The sequence below is a fragment of the Echinops telfairi genome, unplaced genomic scaffold (assembly GCF_000313985.2).
Source record: "Echinops telfairi isolate 266 unplaced genomic scaffold, ASM31398v2 ScPeMD7_7466;HRSCAF=8504, whole genome shotgun sequence".
NCBI classification, from domain to species: domain Eukaryota; kingdom Metazoa; phylum Chordata; class Mammalia; order Afrosoricida; family Tenrecidae; genus Echinops; species Echinops telfairi.
In genome coordinates, this window is record NW_022111366.1 from 3,659,005 (window position 1) to 3,680,427 (window position 21,423).

At 40.2% G+C, this 21,423-nt stretch overlaps 1 pseudogene; it reads right to left on the reverse strand.

Moving 5' to 3' along the window:
* Positions 1–11,501: 11,501 nt before the first annotated feature.
* On the reverse strand, positions 11,502–12,867 carry LOC101643453 (annotated as a pseudogene).
* Between the last annotated feature and the right edge of the window lie 8,556 nt (positions 12,868–21,423).

The window sequence follows — 21,423 nt, forward strand, 5'->3', positions numbered from 1 at the left end:
ACTGAAAACCTTATGAAAAGAAGCAGAACATCATTTAAGATCGTGCCAGAAGATAAGCCCCTCACGTCGGAAGGCAATCAAACTATGACTGAGGAAGAGCTGCCTTTCCAAAGTAGAGTCGAGCGTAATGACGTGGATCGAATGAAGCCTTTGGGAGCTTTATTTGCTTATAGGGCATGAGACAATGGGACAAGTCAATATTAGTAGGTAAAATGATGCCAGGGGCTGACTGAGAAAGAGACCATCATTGCTCACATATCAGTTTAGTTTGAAGCTGAAGAAAATGTAAAAACATTGTATTATCATATATTTTATTGCCAAATAATTCCCCCAATTTGCAGTTTCTCTTTTCACTCTTTTAATAGTCTTCTGTTGAATACCATATTTAATTTTGTAGGAGATCCCTAATACTGTCTCTTGAGTGTCAGGGTGACAAGAATTCTGCCAGAGGCCTTAGGGATGGAACCTTAGAGCTATGTGGATCTTTATCAGGAGTCCTTGGGTGGCACAATCAGTTAAGAACTCCAGTTATTAACTGAGAGGTTGGTGATTTGAACCCATTCATATGTGCCTCAGAAGAGAGGCCTGGGGATCTACTTCAACGTGAAACTCACACCTTGATAGCTTCAGGGAGCAGTTCTACTGACCTCCCAGAGTCACCATGAGTCAGAGTCATCAACTCAAAGGAAATGGTTAGGTTTTTATTAGTGGTCACCTTGCACCTATAGAGATATCAAGTAGACGAAGGAGCCCAAGGAGTATAAGAAGAAGGAGAATGCTTTGAAACTGATTTCTGTAGCAATTGTACAATACAGCTTGATGTGATTGAGCTATGGAATGATGTGGCATCTGTATTAACTTCCAATAAAATCGTGTGGGGGAATAAAAGGAAGAGGGAAGCAGAGGGCAGGGGAGACAAAGAAGGACAGGGAAATGGAGGGGAAGGGGGAAAGTGAGAAGAAACGAGTAATAACAATGAAATGAGGATGGGGCAGAGGGAGTGGAAAGAACCAGGGGAGTTCGACAGATGAGCTTAAACTTGCCAACGAGATGTCATGTCTTTAGGAAAAGAGATCAGGGTTATTTTGAGCACATTCTAATAGGGCGTCCTCATGGGGCTACTTTATGGCCCAGATCTCTGCAGAAATGATGTATGTAGCTCCAAGCCCAGATGAATAGCTTTGGTTTAATTAGTTAAGTGAGAAAGTGTGACTGTGAAATACCAGGAGCTACAAGAAATTGATCAATGAGCATTTATCAACGGGCACCTCTTATCTTTTGGAGTTGTAGTTGAATTAAATTGAGGTTTCATCTCTGGAACTGTAATACTGATATGCTGATCAAATGTTTCTTTTTAAATAAAACCAGAAGCCAGTGGGTGTTAAGTCAGCTTAGACTCATGACAACTCCACGTGAGCCAGAGTGAGCTGTGCTCCTTGGCTTATTACTGGCTGTTTTTCAGAAGTATTTTAAATAAACATGCACAATAATATCCACAGAGTAATTGTGATAACTAAGTAATGCTTCTTATACTTTCCTAAAGACAAGAATACTATGGCATGTTATACTTCAATGCAGAGGGACAAAATTAACTGGAGTGCTTATTAAATATATAGATTTCTGGGCCTCAAGACAGAAATACTGACTCAGAAAGTCCAGCACAAGGGTCAAGGAAACTGTTAGTTTAATAAGCGATCTAGGTAATTCTCACCCCTTGAGAAGTTTGAGAAGAACTGAATTATATATGTGTAAATACCTTGCAGCAGAGTGATATAGTTGGGGGGGAAAAGTGGGGGGTAGCTAGTTAATGAACCATTACAGGTTCCTTGACTCACTCTTCTATGTATTCAGGGGGATGATTTTAATACCTGCTACCACCCAGAGGTTGAGGGTGGATTACAGGCTGTCACTAGAAATTGCTCTGAGCTCCCTGGAAGGTAAGTGCTGTGTAAACAGCAGCTGTTAGGTTTATTAGTTCATTGGAGGCAGCAGGAAAAGTTGAGAAATGTTTGTCTCAGAGAGTTCGCTACTCTCTTAAGGAGAGTTGTGCACAGATGCCGTAGTACTGAGAGAGCAGGCGTTGCCAGGATATGGGCAGAAGGGAAGAACAGAGACTACAAGAATGCCTGAGTCTCAGCTGAATCGCCAAACCCTAGGAACCCAGCAGTGCAGGGCAGCAGGGCCGTCCCCACTCTGGAGAGCAAGAGATCTTTGGCCATTGACAAATGCCTGCAGGAAGAAAGTATGCTTGCTTTTTCCAGGTGAATAATCTAGTCCCCAGGAAAAGGATCATTTTTTATGCCTTGGAATGCCCCACTGACAGTTCTCTCGGAGGAGTCATGAAGAGCGATGAGGCTCAAAGACAACACATGACGGAGTCAGCACAGTTGAAGCCCTGCCTGGGCTAGGTGAGAACAGCATACCCCAGGCTTAGCAAAGTCAGCCCTTCGTCTCAAAGTACTTCTTGAAAGCAGCTTCCAGGGAGGAAGGAGACAGTACTGAGCAAGCTGTAATCACCACTGACTTGAATAGACACTTTCCTTCTCTCTGTTGGCCTCATCCGTCCACACCTGTCAAAACCCAAGAAGCTTCGTACAGATGTCACTCCCAACTCTCTTGCCTCACCCTTTTCCTCCCCAAATTCTTCTACTTCTAGAGAACAGCCACAAATTAAACTAACCTACTTCAGATTTCAACTCATAGCAATCCTATATAGGGTTTCCAAGGCTGTAAATCTTTACAGGGGCAGTCAGCATCAGCTTTTTCCTTCTGAGTTGCTGGTGGGCTTGGACCGTCAACTTGCAGTTAGCAGCTCAGTGCCTAGCCTGCAACTCCTCCTTTATAAAGCACAAAAGGGTTTAAAAATAAGTAGTCTAGGTCTATTTTTTAAACAGGGAGCATCAAAAGAAGTGGAAAGAATACACAGAGTTACCTGTACCAAAAACAACTACTTGACATTCCACCATTTCAGGAGCTAGCAGATGAGCAAAATCAACGGTGCTGCAGGAAGAAGTTCAAATTGCTTTGAATGCATTAGCCAAAAACAAGACTCCAGGAATTGGTAGAATGCCAATTGAAATGTTTCAGAAAGCTAAAGAAGCACTGGAAGCACTCACTGGTCTGTGCCATGGCATCTGCTAAGACAGCTACTTGACAAACTGACAGGAACAGATCCATATCTGTGCTAATTCCAAATAAAGATGACCCAACACAGTGCTCAAACTATGGAAGGATATCATTGATATCATATGCAAGTAAAATTTTGCTTAAAATCACCCAACAACAGTTGTAGTAGGACGTTGAAGCAGGACAGGGGACTTCCTACAAACCCCACAACAGTTGCAGCAGGACAGGGGACTTCCAGAAGTTCAGGGCAGATTCAGAAGAGGACAAGGAACAAGGGATATCATTGTTGATGTCAGCCTTCTTGACTCACAGCAGAGAATTCCAGAAAGATGTTGAGTTATATTGCATTGACTATGCCAAGGCGTTCGACTGTGTGGACCGTAATAAACTTTGGATAACCTTGAGAAGAACGGAAATCCCAGAACATTTCATTGTGCACATTTGTAACTCGCTTATCACAGAAGCTGGATTATATGAAGAAGAATGTGGCATCAGAATAGGAGGAAGGCTTATTAATCTGCTGTATGCAGATGACACAGCCTTGCTTATTGAAAGTGAGAACTTGAAGCATTTTCTGATGAAGATCAAGGATTGCAGCCTTCAGTATGAATTACAACTCAATTGAAAGAAGACCTAAGTCCTCACAGCTGGACCAATACATCATGATAAATGGAGAAAAGGCTGAAATTGTCAAGGATTTTGTCATGCTTGGATTCATAATCAATTCTAATGAAAGCAGCAGTCAAAAGATCAAAAGATACGCACATCGCATGGGTAAATCTGTTACTCTTTAGAGTATTGAAGAGCGAGGATGCTACTTTGAGGAATAAGGTGCACCTGACCCATGCCATGGTACTCTCCATTGCATCATATGCATGTGAAAGCTGGGCCGTGACTAAGGAAAATCATGAAGAATCAAACGCACTTGCACTGTGCTGTGCAGAAGGATATCGAAAGTCTCATGGACTCCTAAAAGAACAAAGAGATTTGTCTTGGAAGAAGTGTGGCCAGTGCGCTCCTTGCAGGCAAGAATGGCAAGACTTCATTTTATATGCTTTAGACACATGTATTGTCAGGAGAGACCAGTCCCTGGAGAACTAAACTGGAATGGCCCCGAGGAGGAAAACTCTCGACAAGATGGATCGACATAATGACTGCATCAAGGGGCTCGGGCATAGGAACCATTGTGAGGATGGTGCGGAACTGGGCAGGACCTGCTCCATTGTGCAGAAGGTCAATTGATGGCACCCCAAAACAGCAAGTCTATTTTTCTTCGGTCCATGATCTTTTGTATTTTGAGTGTTTCAGCAAAAGGAACAGTATTATCTCCATTTTATACAATAATTTTGTATGTATCTGTTTCATCTTCTTTGTTACTAAGAAATCATTGTATATCCAGGAGCAGTTCTCATTTCTTTCCAGTGGCTCCCTTCGCAAGTGGTCAGGTAATAGCATTTATTCTTAATTAGCTCAAAAGAAGGTAGTGTATGAACAACAACCCATAAACAGTGAATCACTCAAAAGTGAGATGTTTAAAATTCTAGTTGTATGACAGTCTTATAGGACACTGACTATTTCCATAAGTTGTTATATCTGCTAGGGGGCGGGGAATTGCCACCAGAGACAGTCTACTACTCAATATACTTGGTGGTGTACTCTGGCCATGGAAAAAACATAAGATGCAGGAAAAAATGCACTCCAATATAAAGAGTTAACAATAAGAGGACATGATTTCCTTGTCACTCTTATAATAAAGAATAATTGTAAAATGTAAGAATTATTCATTAGAAGAAACGGTTTGTATATTGGATGGGTTTTGCAAGAGGACGTGAATAAAAGGGATATAATAAAAATCTTCATCATTCAGAATTTATGATTATTTTCCAAGGAAATAGTGCAACATTCACTTTCACTGAAAAAGAAATGTTGAGTACAGAATGTCATATTGTAAAAATATCACTTGGAAATATTAAAACTGGTTTAAAATGCTGTAAAGAATGACATAATTACATTCCAAAATTCGCTATCCATTTTCACCATCTAGTCATTGTAAACGGCTCCTCAGGAACAACTTGCTTCTGTTCTTATGTGCCATGTGGTTGGTGCCAACTCCTAGCAGCTCCGTGTGCAGCAAAATGACACCTTGCCTCATCTTGTGCACCCTCATTAGTGTTGTGTTTGAGTTCACTGCTGCAGCCAGTGTGTCAATCCATGCCATTGAGGGTTTTCCTCTTTTGGGGGCCGATCTTCTACTTTACCAAACATAAAGTCCTATGCCAGGGGCTTGTCCATCCTCACAAAACTCTCAACTAAGTGCAATCAAGTCTATTCTGATTCGTGACAACTATATAGGACAGAATGGATCTGTCCTGTTCAGTTTCTGAGTCTGTAAATCTTTACAGGGGCAGATAGCCCGATCTTCTTTCTGAAGAGCATCTGGTGGGTTTGAACTACTGACCATGTGATGAGCAATTCAATGTGTAAGCCACTATACTACCAGATCTCCTCCATCCTAAAGACATACACAAAATACAGGAGAGCATCCTGGCTATACTTTTTCTAAGAAGTTCTTGCAGTCCCTGGTGATTTGAATATACTTCGTTAAAACCATAATTCAAATGCATCAGTCCTTCTCTGGTCTTTCTTATTCATTGCCGAGCTGTCATATGTATCTGAGGTGAATGAAAATACCATGACTTAGGTCTCTAATGGTTTTTAATGGTCCAGTTGTGAAGGTTCCTGTTTCTGTGTATTTAGTTGTAATGCAAACGGAAACCTGCAGTCTTTGATCCTCATTAGTAAGAGTTTCTAGTCCTCTGTTTTTGGCAAGCACGGTTGTGTCATCTGCTCAGGAACATAGTGAGAATAATTTTACAAGTCTTATTATTGGATGAAAAACAATTACGTTCTTTCAAACCTTCAAAATTTAGCCTTTTCACTAATTCGAGGTAATCTTCCTCAAATTAGCTTGTTTTTAATCTATTTTCTAGCCTTTCCAATGCTTAGATCAGAATCATCAAGCAAGTTTAAAATGGATGGAAATCAAGTAAAGAGACTGATGGTGATTACATAAATAACCCAGAGTTCTACCTTACTTAACCCAATAAGCTTGAAATTTATGCTAAACTTCTTGCTTGCTAATAATCTAGTTTTGTTGAAGCCTCTCTGGCTTTGTGTGTGTGTGTGGATGATTTATAGGATTAACATAATAACTCTAAGATTATGTATCGCTCCAAACTCCCGTTCTTTAGAAAACATCATGAGGGCTGAGTCCCCATGGGCAGGTGAGCTGATCTGACTCGTGACAAACTGAGTGGAGGCTTGTGATGCAGAGAGTGAGGAAGGAAGGGATGTAGATTTCATCATTACCTAGAATTAGCCTGAGGAGGGGGATAACTTACAGCATGTAACTAAGCAGAGGCCCTGAGATCAAAGGCTGACTCCTATGCATCCAGGAAGCAGAGGACTGGCCTGGAAAGAAAGAGGAAAGCAGATGTTAAAATCAAAGACATCTGAAAGGAGGTTGGTAAATGGCTCTAAATGGGCCACAGGGGACCTCTTCATAGGAAAAGCTGAGAGGCGCCATGACAGATTTGGGAGATTAGTTGGATTCTTTTTTTCTCATCTCTTCCTTTGCTCCTTACTCTTCTTCTGTTCCACCTCTTCCCCAAAGGCCAACCATTAATTGGCTAAACCACAAGAGGTCCCTTGGTAGATGTTGACTTTCATCACATAAGATTCCTCCTCTATCACTTAGGTTGACAATGGTGGCTGCAATGAAAATAACAGGTCTGGCTCCAGCGCAGGGAATGTAAAATAAAACCATTACTCTGAGAGAGAGAGAAAAACAAGGGACTGGCATGTACAAAAGTAAACGGTCTTTACTTTCGGCTTAATAGAAGACCTACAAAACCTGCAGGTTACTTGTCACTTGATGCACCTCTGCTCCACCTTTCTTAGAGGCTAACCAGGATCCCCAGTATAGAAGGGAATACCTCATCTCTTCATGTCGAAGTCTCCTTTCTTCTCTCCTAGTGCCTCCCTGAGAATAAAGGCAATGTAGGGGAAAGAAACCTGGTTTTGAAGTTGCATACGCTGGAGTTTGAATTCTAACTCCTAGGTCTGCTAGCTATGTGACCTAGGGCAAATTGTTCCACATTTGATTCTCAGTTTGATGTCTTTACTTTGCAAAGTGTCTATGAAGATTGGAAAAAACACAAAATACTGACACAGTGCAGGGTCCATATAAGTGCTCAGTGTTGGATAGTAGAACCCTAAAGACAGAGTAGGGACAGTGACATAGTGCTTTAAGACATTTTCTTCTATAAAAAAGAGCAATAGTAGTACTTACCTTATAAAATTACTAGAGGGATTGAAGAAGAGGCAGCCAAACACTGTGCTTATGGCTCATGTTCTGGATCATAACAGAAAAAAACAAAACAGCAGCAACAACAAAACCTCACTGCCATCAAGTAGATTCCAACTCATACTAACTCTACAGGACAGGGTACAATTGCCCCTGTGGGTTTCCAAGGCTCTAAACCAGATATTCTCAACCTGTGGGTCGTGAAGGACCCTTTCAAAGGGGTCACCTAAGACCATCGGAAAACATATTTCTGATGGGCCCAGAAACTGAGACACCGCTTATCTGTCCGTCTCCAGGCGGGTCCACCCACATGCAGATACGCCCACATAGGAGTACCCACTGTGATGACATCATTGTGCCAACCCCATCACACACACCCATACAAATACAGGTGTATGTGACAAGGCTGCCTCCATAATGGACTTATGCGGACCAGTCACACATGTGTAGAAAGCAGCTGCTGTGTTGAAAGCAGCTACTCTGTTAAAAGCAGCTAATGTGTTGAAAGCAGCGGTACTGGAGGTAAAAACAACACTTCATGAATTATAATTACTGGGTAAATGTAAAATCATGTATTGTAAAATCATCAACTACTGCAAACAAATATCTGTACATGGGAGCTTAATCTGAATGCTGATCGGTCTTTTTATATTCAGCTGTGGTTATGTTCAATTTGTAACAATGAAAATACATCCTGCGTATCAGATATTTACATTGCAATTCATAGCAGTAGCAAAATTGCAGTTTTGAAGTAGCAATGGAAATAATTTTATGGTTTGGGGTCACCACAACATGAGGAACTGAATTAAAGGGTCGCAGCATTAGGAAGGTGGAGAACCACTGCTCAAATACTTTACAGGAGCAGAAAACCTCACCTTCTGATCTTTCAGTTAGCAATGTGAGTAAGCAATTAGAGCAGGTTTAAACCCTGGCTTTATCCTGAATGACTGTGTAAATAGTCATTTGAGTATAATATCACTTACATTTTGAAGTTGTGACAATGATAAAGTGAAGTTCTCTTCTCAAATGGCAAAGAAGAATGCCTAGTTTATAGTGTTTGTCAAATTAAAAATAGATCTATATAAGACACAATACTTGATGCATACCAAGAACAAATCACATTATAAATGTCAGGATCATGGAAAATACCTAAAAGACATCTTCTGTGGTGTTTGTAAAAAAGGACTTTAAAACTCTTTGGCTCTCATCCCAATCACAAAGGAGGATCTGTATTATCTTGCATTATTACTCATCTCTGTGACTGCTTCAACAATATACGACTGTGGAAGTATGCTTCTACTTCCTGTCACTTGCAATGTTTGTTCTTGGAACCCAGCCACCATGTCATGAGGAAGCCAGTTGTGGAAAGACCCACGTGAGGAAGATGAGAGGTGGAAGCCCACAGCCAAGCTGAACTCACAGATGACAGCCAACAATGACTTGTCAATCATATGAGTGCCCAAGTTTATTCTCTCCAGCTTCCATGTGAACCAGTGTGGGTGACAGTGTTTAGAAGAAAAATTGGCCAGTTCTGCTAATGTATCAACATAAGCCATCCCCACAGCCACAGAAATGATTCTCATGTTGACACCATAGGACAGAGTATAATTGGTCCTTACAGTTTCTAAGCTACAATCTTTAGTGGTGTAGTGATTATGTGTTTGGCTGCAATCTACATGGCCAGCAGTTTGAAACCACCCGCAGCTCTGTGGGATAAAGACTGGGCTTTCTTGTCCTGGGAACAGTGACAGTCTCAGAAACTCCCAGTGAGTTGTTATAAGGCAGCATTGATGCAATGCCAGTGAATTTGATTTCAGGATCTTTAAGGGAGCAAATTGCCTCATCTTCCCGCCAAGGATGGGTTAGTGAGTTAGATCTTCTGACCTTTCAGTGTCTTTCCTACCCAAATTATAGTTTCATGAGCAAAAATGGAAAAAAAAAGCTTATTTCAGCCATTAATTTTGAGAAGGTTGGGATGCAACAACAAATGAAGGATCTATATTTTCCCCTCATCTGATGTTTGTATTGTTTCTACATTACCAATTATGTTATGCATTATGCTTAATTATTCATGAACCCAACAATTATTTATTGAATATTTACTTAGGGTACATGTTAGTGACAAACACAAACAATTTGAGGCTCCCAGATTCCTCATACTAGGTTAAGGTGCAAAACAAGAAGAGAATCAACACATAAAATGAGGTCTGCGATTAGCTTGTGCTATGAAGAAAGCATAGGAGGAAGAGTGAGAGAATGTACAATGTCACTGTACCCCAAATAATTCATCAACATTCCATCCCTTTGTGGACTAAAGCACGCCTGATCCAAGCCATGGTATTTTACACCTCCTCATATGCATGTGAAAGTTGGATATTGAATAAGGAAGACTGAAGAAAAATGATACATTTGAATTTTATTGAACAAACAATGGCTGCTAAAAGGGCCAAAAAAATCAAGATAAATTTGTCTTGGAAGAAGAACAGCAGAATGCTCCTTAGCGTCAAGGATGGGGAGATTGCACTCATGTACTTTGAACATATGGTCAGGAGAAACTAATCTCTGGAAAAGGACATCACGTTTGGTAAAGGTGAGGCCTAGAGGAATCGAGGAATACCCTTGTCAAGATGGATGAACAGTGGCTGTAAAAACAGGCTCAAACATCAGGACAATTGTGAGGACACTGCAGGACCAGGCAGTGTTTTGGTCTGTTGTACATCGGATTGCTGTGAGGCAGAAACTACTCCATGACACCTAACAGCAACAACAAAATGAAGAAATAGGAGTGGGGATGAAAACTGATGGGATATGGACCTTTGGGACAGGTGTTGCTATTTTAGAAAAGGTGTAAAGGAATATTTTCTCTGGAGGTGACATTTGACCAAAGGCTTGACTGAAGTGAAGTACTTGGTTATCAGATCCATCAGGGAGGAATATTCCTACGAGAAAGTAGAGCAAATGCAGAATTTGAGGCCAGAGCAAGAATGTCTTTGAAGTTGAAAAGGAGTGTGCAATGGAAAGATTGGTGGGTGATGAGCTATAAAAGAAGCAAGGACTTTGAAGGTTACATATAGGAAAATGCATTTAACTTACGTGACCTGAGGAGAAGGAGCCCCAGTGGTACACTTGCTCTGGGTTCTGATGCTAACCCAAAAGGTCAGGGTTTGCATCCACCAGTGTCTCAATGGGAGAAAGCTGTAGCAGTCTACTTCCATAGAGATTGCAGTCTTGGAAGCTCTGTGGGGCAGTTCTATTTTGCCTCATAGAATTGCTATGCATGGACATCTCCCTGAAGACAATAGGTAAGATCATGAGCCATTGCCTCTTTTCAAACCGAGGCAAAATTTGCACAAAACAAAAATGCACAAATCTGGGTGACGTTTTTTTATAAATTTTCTCAAATATGTATCGATTTATAACCACCACCATAAGAGAAGTATAAAAAATTCAGTTTTCCTAAAATGTTTTGCCCTCTAACCATCAACCCCATCCCAATAAGTAATAACTATTCTGATTGCTATTTAGCGGTACATTAATTTTGTCTATCCTTCAACTCTTCATCCTAGGGAGAGGACCAAGCCAAAGCATGAATAAATATATAATATAATGTCTGACCTTCATATGGGCTATGGAGAATTAATGAAAATGGAACTTTGAAAATGCACCATTGGTCATCTGCTTTATTTTTCATAACATAATGTTTCTGAGTCTTACCTTTATCAATACATGCTTCAGTAGTGCCTTCTTTTTATTGTCGAGTAGTATTCCATTCGAGTCATACCACAATTGGCTTATATAATCTCCTGTTGATGATTATTTGTTTTTTCCAGTGTTCTTATCTAACAATAGACTTTATAGATATTCTTGCAAATTTTTGTGGACTTATGTTTTCATTTCTTTTGGGTAATGCCCAATAGTAGAATTGTTGACTCTTAGGCAAGGTTACATTTTTTTGGGGGCAGGGCGTGCAATTTCCAACTTTATTATTATCTAACTGGGCATTTAGACACTAGCCAATTAGACACCAGTGTTTCTCCACTCTTCGCCTAAGGGCAATTTTCTCTCCTATTTCTGGGCACACGGGATTAGTTACAACAATTTTGCCCAAATCGGCCTTCGCTGCACTAACTCTTCCTCCAGTTGACAGGGATCCAGTGTTCGCTATGAGCACTTCGTTCTTAGACAGCTTTTGCACCTTGGCTGCTTTCTTGTCTCTTCAGTGTGTACACCTAGAAGCCGTCTGAGTAGGAAATAGGACATTTCCAACTCTGTGAAGATCTCAGGTAAAACTCCTTCGGCACCAAGTACCTGCCCGACCATTCTGTCCACTTGGCACAAAGTGGGGTCAATTTTTGTTCCAACTCCAATAAGACCCTCTGGAACCACATACTGAAGATCATTATGCTCCACAAAAAGTGACACAATTATGGAAAAGATTGGCTTGCACATGAATTTTCCTTCACTGTCTTTGGAAGCAATACCAGGTCGGACTTCTATCTCTTGGCCCACCTTTAACACTTCTTTTAGAAGACTACCTCCAGCAACAGCCCCCTTAAGGTCGTCAACCTCACAGCCAGGTTTGTTGACATCAAAGGACCTAATCACAATGAGTCGGGGTTCTGAAGTAAAGTCTCTGGAAGGTAATGGAATTTCTTTACTATGTACTCACAGACCACTTCGATATTGTACTTCAGCTGAACAGAAATCGGACTAATCGGCACTCCTTCTGCCCCTATACCTTGTACAAATGCAAGGATGTGTTCATAGTGTTCTTCAGCCTGCCTTTCTTTCACCAAATGGATTTTATATTGTAGAATCAAAATATGTTTCAGTTTCATGATTTCTATAGCAGCCAGATGTTCAGACATCTGTGGCTGGGGACAAGATTCATTACCAGCTATCCGCAGAAGAGCTGCATCCATCACTGTGGCCCCGTTCAGCATGGTAGCCACCAAAATCTCATGGCCTGGACAGTCCACGAAGGAAACGTGCCTGACTAACTTGAAGTTCCCTTTGGTCCCTGGAACGCCTGTCGGAAACTCATCGGGTGCACTGCTGCCACCAGATCTATAGCATTCTGGTCGAGGGCAGCTTGGGTCATCAAGTTTATAAATCTTAGCATTAGCATATCCAAGTTTGATGGTAATATTTCTTTCTAGTTCGTTTTTGAAGCTGACGGTGTGGACGCCAGAAATAGCTTTTACAACTGTAGACTTCCCATGAGCGTCGTGACCAATTGTACCTGTATTGATGGTGGCTTGTCTGCTGATGACTTCATGCGACAGGGGTGTCAATTTGGTGACATCCAAGGAGGTGAGGTCCTGCTGAGAAAGACGAGGCTGTCCCAGAGTGACTCCAGCCTCGCTCTGCGCCATCTTGCTCATAGAGGAAGGAAGTTGGTCCTACTGCAAGGTTACTTTTTAACTATATGATAGCCCAAACCATTTTTTCAAAATGTATCTGAGCATTTCAGTTGCTCAAAATAGGAACCAAAATTTGGAGTTGTCAGTATTTTTCGTTTAGAAATTTGATGAGGTACAGGATGACTATCTGACTACGGCTTTAAAATGCATTTTCTTGATCATTAGTAACATTGAATATCATTTCATATGTTTTCTGATCTTCCATGTGTATGGTCATAGTACATATACAGAATGCATGCATTTTTAAAAAGCTTTAAAAATTTTGGTCTTTAAAAAATGAGGTGATACTGTTACATATAAAAAATTTAAGATAAAGATTTTCATACCAAAAAAACCCCCCAAACAAACAGAGCAATAGTTACCAGGGTTGGCAGGGGAGGAGAGGGAAGGGGAGTGAGAAGGTAGAGGGTGACACGTTCATTTGGTGAAGGACAAGCCAATCTCCTACAAGAGGAGGATGTCCTACAAAAACGAGGGCACACTGCAAGCTGTGAGAGGGTGGATAGGTTGTTAAATACAAAAGTGAGGATGTGATATGTAACCTCCTACTTAATTCACAATAAAAAGGGCTAAAAAATAGGATGGCTTGTCTTGTTATTATTGATTTGTAGAAATTACTTATATCATTTGGGTGTAAGTCCTTTGGTCCATGGACTTATATAAACACATGAATGTAAATATTTTCTTTTAGTTTGCCATGGTTTTATTTTGTTTATTTGTGTTGTTCATGTATAATCTCCTCTGTGGGTTTTTAAACTTTGTTTATTTGTTTTGGAATTGAGGTATAACAACTTAATTCCAGTGAACTGCATATATCTCAAGGGTGCACTTTAGTGAGCTTTGCATTTTACAGCTCAGTGATTTACATTCATGTAAATAACACTAAATGAAGATATAAACTGCTCCTATAACCTGATAAAGTGCCCTTGTGCTCTTTGGAGTGAATGAGGTTTCCATTCTCCCTTCTATTGTTTGCTAAGCATCGGGCTGCTAGCTTACGGCTCAGCGTTTCAAACCCACAGGACGCTCACGGCAGAAAGATGAGGCTGTCCCTGTCCACAGGTCCAGCCCTGGAGTCACTGTGGAGCAGGTCCACTCTGTCCCACAGGGTCACAGGGGACAGAATCTACTCACTGGCAGCAGGTTTGCTTGGTGGCTTCTTGTTTTGAAGTTGTCAGTTTAAAGTTTTTACAAAATTTCATTTGATTTACTTTTGCTATTTGGTGTTTTTAAAGTAACATTTTATTTTATAGTTTTCTACTTTTTGATGATGGCTACCTTTTTTAAATGGAATTGACTTTTTAATTTTTGACTTCGTATGAAAGGAGCCTGTCTGCTGCTGTCTTACAAGCACTGGGCTGCTTACTATAGATTAGCTGTTTAAACCCACGAGCTGCTCTGAAGGAGAAAGATGAGGTTTTCGGCTTCTTGCAAAGGTTTTCAGCCTTGGAAAAACCTGCATAGGGGCTGCTATGAGTCAGAACCAACTTAATAGCAGTGGGTTGGAATGAAAAAAAAATTATTCTAGGCACAATCAATATACTTTAGCATGTGAATTATTTATAAACCCACAGCTATCGAGTTGATGATGCCCAGGTAGAATGGCATCTGTGGGTTCTGAGACTGTAACTCTTGAGGGAGTAGAAAGCCTCATCTTCCTCCCTCAGAGCCACTGGTGGTGTTAGAACTGCTGATCTTGGGGTTAGCAGCCTCCTGCTTCACCCCTATGCCGCCAGTAACTGCTTAGATGAGTAAAAAGGTTACCCATTAATAGAAGATCAGTTTAAAACCCGCTTAGTTACTGGAATTAAGTCAACATCTATTTAGTGTTCCAGATCCTTGACTGACTATCAAGTGATTAGATTCTAAATTTATTTAATTTTTTTCCCTCATACTTATTGTGTCCCCTCTACAAGAATGCTGATTTCATAATGGCGGTGACCTGGTATAAACAGAAGATTCTAAGTACACATTGCCTGTTGAATAAATGCATTACATTGACCTGCCCTGCCTCATCATACCCCCAAGGTGCACAGGAAACCAGTGTGGGTAGGTAGGTGAAGGACGTGCTTCCAAGAGATATACACGGTGGTGTGGTTCTCAGGAGCACTTTCCTCACGTAGTCTGTCTCAGTGCCGGAAGATTTTATAACGGAATCTTTCAAATGGAGGTTTTCTCTTGGCTGCTGCCTGCCAGGTTAAGGAGCCCTGGCGCTGCAGTGTTTTAAGTGTGGGGCTGCTAACCACAAGGCGCATGATTCCGACCCATCAGCCGCTCCACAGGGATGAGAGGACGCTGCTCTTTCAAGAGTTCAAAACCAAACTCACAGCCCTGGAGTCAATTCTGACTCAAAGTGAGCTACCTTGCGTGGGTTTCTGAGACTACCTGTTTTGAGAGTGGAAAAAACAGGGTTTGTCCCGCTGAGCTGCGGGGGCTGGCTTTCCAAGTGTCGGCCATGAGGATTGCAGCCACTACACCAACGAAACTCCTTATACTCCTGTTAATCATCAACATTGACAGCCTCGGAAATGGGGCTGCCTCCGAACGAGGGTGGCTTTACCCTGTCTCGTGGGGTGGTTGTGAACCATAATCCACCCAGTGGCAGTGCGTTTGCTTGGAATTGCTCTGGAGCAGCCTCAGAGCGTTGTCTTACTGTGTTAGTTTCCCAGGACGACTGGGCTGAAATACCACAGGTCAGTGCCTCTCAGAACTGACATTTACGGTCTCACCGTTCTGAAGGGTGGTAGTCAGGGGTCCAGACGTCAACTGTGTGGATGCTTTTGACGGTTTTGAGGGAGAATCGGTCCATGACCACCAGAGACTAGCATTTGGTAGGCTTCGCATGACTTGCAGCTAGAGCATCATACGGTGTCCTTCCTCGGTCTCTCTGTTTCTTTTCTTGTCTTCTTTTACAAGGACACAGCTATATAGGATTAGGACCCAGCACATTCCTGTACAGGCAGTCCTCAGTTTATGAAAGTGTTCCTTTCTGACATTGGTTCTCACATAGAGACCACTGTTTTCATTATTATTGCATTTTATGAATGTATTTTTATTATAAATCTGACCTTTTTATCCTTTGGGAGATTGGAAAAATGACAGGTAAGAGTATAGCAACATTTTAATACATAAAAAATACTGCCATCAAGTTGATCCAGATAGAGTAATCCTATAGGACAGAAGAGGACTCCCCAGGTGGGTTCCTGGGACTGTAACTCTCTAGAAAGTCTCATCTCCTACAGAAAGGTTGGCGGTTTTGAACCGCTGACCTTGCAGTTAGCATTCCAACAATAAACTACTACACCACCATTTTCCCACCCCCCTGTATGCAGTTTCCCATAACTTCTCAGGAAGCAATGCTCTAGATGCACCACAGCAAAATACACATGGTTCTAAGTGCTGTTCATAATAACCTGAATATGTCATACCTAAGTCAGGGTCTACCTGAATAACATCCAATCACCCTACTTGATAGAATTTTCATAAAACCTATTTTCAAATCATGTCACATTCATGGGGAACAGGTGTTCAGATTTCTGTATATTTCTTGTGGGGGGTGGGGAGGGACACAATTCAACCCACGACCCTTACTCAGGAGGGCTTCTCAATAAGAGTTCATCTCCTCAGCACATTGGCACATATTGATAGTGCATAGGAACAGAGGTAAACTTTGAGTCTTAAGAGGAACAGCTACACAGACCGATCTTTCCCTTGATCTAGTGTCCTCAATCATATTCTTTTTTAGAATAGGTTTTCGACAGATTTTTATGCCAGCTAGTAGGAAGTATTGTCTGGATTGCAGTAAACCACTCAAATTTGTATGTCTTTTGAATACATAACGATGCGTCTAACAAGGGTCCTCAACTCCATCCTTAAATCTTAGGTATCAATGATATCTCTCTCCAATGTTCTGTTGGGATCTTATCATGGCCTACACTCTGCTCTGGCTTCTTACCTTCAGAGCTATTATGAATACCTGTACCCACCATGCCTTATCACAGGACAGACATTTTAAAAAAAGTGTTCTTAGAAAACATGGTATGTTCATGAGAGAATTTCAGTATTTCCATGGATGCTGACTTGCTGAACATATCAGTTGTATTACAACAAGCCCTCTATTTTTGTAACTGATTTCAATATTCGATAACTCTGTGTAGATAATCAAAGTTCTCATTATGTGCCTTTCCTATGTGCCTCTCCATTATAGACCAGAAAATATGAGTTATTTTCTTCTGTAGTATAACCATTTATATATCTTAAATCAGTAAGTTATGCTGAACATCCTCTTTTCCATATTGATGCAATACCAATATCTTTAATGTTTTCATGCACATCTGATTTTCTAATTCCTTTAGTTATTTTTGCTACTGTGCTTAGAAGTACTATAAATTGGACTATATCCAGTACTTCAGTTGAACCAGTAATGTCACGTTTAAAAGCAGTGATTTTAGCTGTAAATTTCTTTTAGAGATCTCTTCATTTATGCATATATGAAAAAATGTGATTAGGTTTTCATGAGTTGTGATTTTCCCCCTATCTTTCCTCTTTTCAATAAGGAAGCTATGAATGAGCTCCAGCCACATATGTGTATGTGGCATGTTACGTAGTTGAATAAACACAGCTGCGCTTATTAAATGGTATGACCATATAAACACATATGCATATGCACATGAGCACACACACACACACCCATTACACACACATTGGCATACCTGACTTATTCAGACAAATCCTAGCAAGATATTTATTCGAAGAAGCTATAGTGTGGTCCCTCAAGTATGTCCTTTCGCTTTGTTTATCAGGGTCTTGTGTTCCTTGGTGGTGTAGACACACAACTCTTTTCAGGGATCTTGGCACAAGGAGATTTAAAAAGTTTGTGGAAAAATTCCATTATCTTTCAATTTCATTTTTTTACACCAAATGTTTGAGTTTCCACAGTACATTTCTTTTTATTTTTACCCTTTCGATTGCCTTCTCTTCTGTTCCAATATGGCAAACAAATCCCACACCTCTGTGCAAGTCCTGGCTGAATGATGTGGGACAGAAGTCAAGAACTACAGAGTAGAAAAGCATTTTCAAGATGTAAAACCACTTAAAGATGACGTTTTCTCTCTACTCCAGTCTTTTAAGAATAAATATTGTACACAAATTGAGGGGGGGATTAACATGTTATGCGTATTTCCTAAGTCCCTGAATGTTTTCAGAGGGTTAAATACATATGAAGAAAAGTGGTTGAGCATTTATTAAACATCTTTCATTCCTCTAAAAAGATAGACTATTTACTGGGTTATAATTTATTATTTTACTTCTCTATCTTTTCAACTTGATTATGAATAAGAACCACTGCTTCACTAAACTATGGTATCCCCAGAGAGAAATATAGTCCCTGGAATATATGACTCACTCAATTAATAAAATTATGCAGAATGAATAGATTCTACGATAATCTCAGAGCCAACTCATGATAGAGGCAATAGGCTGTGAGTAGTGCAAAGTTTTTGTCTTTACCTGACGAATAACATTGCTTTTGTTGGGTCACTGATAACCTCCATAACATGAACACCGGTGGATACTTTCAGTCCTTTATCTTTCTGCCGTTCATCAGTCCAAGAAAGAAGCTCAGAGGAGCTACGAGAAAGTGCAATTTGACAGAGTTGTACACTCTAGCTTACTCGGAGGTAGGTTTGTGTTTGTTTGCTTGTAAGTATGTTCTGTAGTTTCCTTTGGTGGACCTTCCTCTTCTTGCTGATCACTAAATTTTGATGCATTCTAAAGTGTAGGCCTCAACTTCCTTATTTTGTCAGTAAATACTAAATCATCTTGAATGCCAGCCATGCATTGATGACTACCAAATCAATGTTTTCAACTATGACCTTTGCCTCAAACTCCATCCACATGCGTCTCACTATCTATATGACTACTTCAACTGTATGCCTCAGAAAAATGTTAATTTTGCCTTTACCTCTAGCCAAACTCTTTTGTCCTTTCCTCTATGTTTGTCTAGTATTTACCTCTTTCAGCAAATGGTAGGATGTTTGCCTCCATAAATTACCTCAATCTCTCCAACTGCTCAGTTAAAATAATTAGGCTTATTATTTATTCTTCCAAATTGAATCCTGCTGTCTCCAAATAGCATATAGAATTTCATAAAATCTCACACTTTTTATTGCTACCAGTCTACTCCAATACTTGATCTTTCTCCTCACTTCCTTCTACTGATCTCTGTTCTTATTCCTTCTTCTTCGTGTCCCACAGTTTACTCTCTACATAGTAGTCTATTCATTCTTATGTGATTGTATCAAATTCTCCCTGCTCTGACTCCACTCTCTCCCCCTTGCCCCTCCCTCTCTCTGCCCAAACCGCAATGATTTTCTTGCTCTTCCTCCCGTCAACCATGTTCTGACCTCAAGGTTTTTGCAGCTGGTGCGTTCCCAAAATTCTCTTCCTTGGGAATATACCTGGCTTACCCTTCCACTTTAATTTTACATGGTCACTTTGGCAATGACTCCGTCTGTACAACCTGTCTCATTCTGTGTCTCTTTACCCTGCTTGAATTATTTTCGTAGTCCCTGCTTTGGTTGCCATTAACGTCTTTTTTTAAAAAAAATTTTTCAGTATAATGTGATCCTTGGGATTACAGCAAATTGGTCAGATTTGTTTTCTGCTGTTTCTTGGGAGTCTGGAACAGTTACCTGGCAGATTATACACACTCAAAAATGTTTGTTGTATAGATGAATGAAGTAAATCTTCATTTACTTCAGATATTTATTGTCCTGGAGTATAATTGATTCTTTATAACCTTAAGAAATAATCCCTGCCAATATTCTGTGATATACAACATTCAATTTTGGCAAAGTGGATAAATTTACAAAAAAATCAAAAATATTTCTGGAGGGATAAAATGTCAAACTTTCTTTGAAGTTTTATTATTAGGAATAACTTGATTGAGGACAATTGGAAGAAAATGACATTAAAAGCCCTCAAAATGAATTCATAAGAAAAAGGATTCTGGTGTTGACTGGAGATTTTGAAATTTGCAGCAGAAGCAAAAATCTTCCTTGGGCGAAGTGCTTTAGAATTACTAACACGCCACGGGAAGAATGATTGCTCTTGGCCATATAAGCTAAACACAACCAAAGGTTTTTAGTCCCACGTATGCAAGGCTGTCCACCCCATTCACCCTCCATCCCTAGCCCCAGGCGACAACGGAGTATAGTTATGTGGCAGCTGCAGAAGCAATGACAACTGAAGGGGGCAGACATGCAGTTCTTTGTCTGGCATTTAGAGGGATGATTGACACCATTGAATCAAACCAATATTAGTATTTCTTGGGCAATTTGAATGGGTCATCTTAATAAACTGAACAACAGATGCAATTGTATCTCTGCTTTTGTTTTTCAAAATTTGGAATAATTAAAAACACCAATGCATTAAAGATCTTCTAAATTTGATTTTATAATGTTATATTTTAATTTTTAAGTGTTATTATTTATTAATTTCGGTTTAAATGTCTATTAAATTATTTTGAAGTTGGCATGGTGCAAAACGCAAATAAGTAAGCTGGGCATCAAGAGTATGAAAGATAATTTAGATGATTTCCCTATTTTTGATTTTATTTTTTTCTCAAGGTCAAATAGGAAGTCAGTAGTAGAGCCACAAAAAAAAGGGGGGGGAGGGATTTTAGATCTCATAATAGAATGTGCCTTTCATGTACTTTATTGCCCTTTCACATAGAACTCCAAGTGTATATTTTATTTAGCAACTTCTGTTTGCTACGACACATTTTTTAATGCTAATGATGAAAAGCTATTTAGAGATTTATAACATCCCTGTTAATGCAACATAACACTTATTGCAATAGAAGCCTTGTATATTGTTAGTAATAAATCTCATTGCTTTGATTTCATAACTTCACAGACATGAAGAAAAATGTTTTTTATACCCTTTTCATCACTTGTTTGTGGTGGCTTGTTGCTGTGATACTGGTAGCTATGTAACCGATATTTCAAATACTATCAGGGTAACCCAAATTAAACAGATTTCAACAGAGATGCTAACGGACTGGAAAGAAGGAACAGGCTGTTCTCTTCTGAGGAATTAGTCAATGAACATGTTATAAATAGCAGCAAACACTGTCAGATACAGATACTGGAAACCTCAGGAATAGCAGCAGAAACCTGTGGGAGATGCTGGCAGAGGATGAGCCCCTCAGGTCAGAAGGCACTGAAAGAGCTGGGTCTCAAAGCAGAGTGACCATAATGATGTGGCTGGAATAAGCCTTCTGAAGTAACACTGTCAGGACCTTCATTTGCTGATGGGGCAGGACTCAACATGAAAAGAAATCACTCCAAATATCTACTAATCATTGGAGATGGGAATGTACAGTATGAATCCGGGAAAATTAGGTGTTATCAAAAATGGAATGTTTAAAGATTGATATGATAGGCATTAGTGGGTTGAAATGGACTAAAATTGGCCATTTTGAATCTGAAAGTCATATGGTTTACT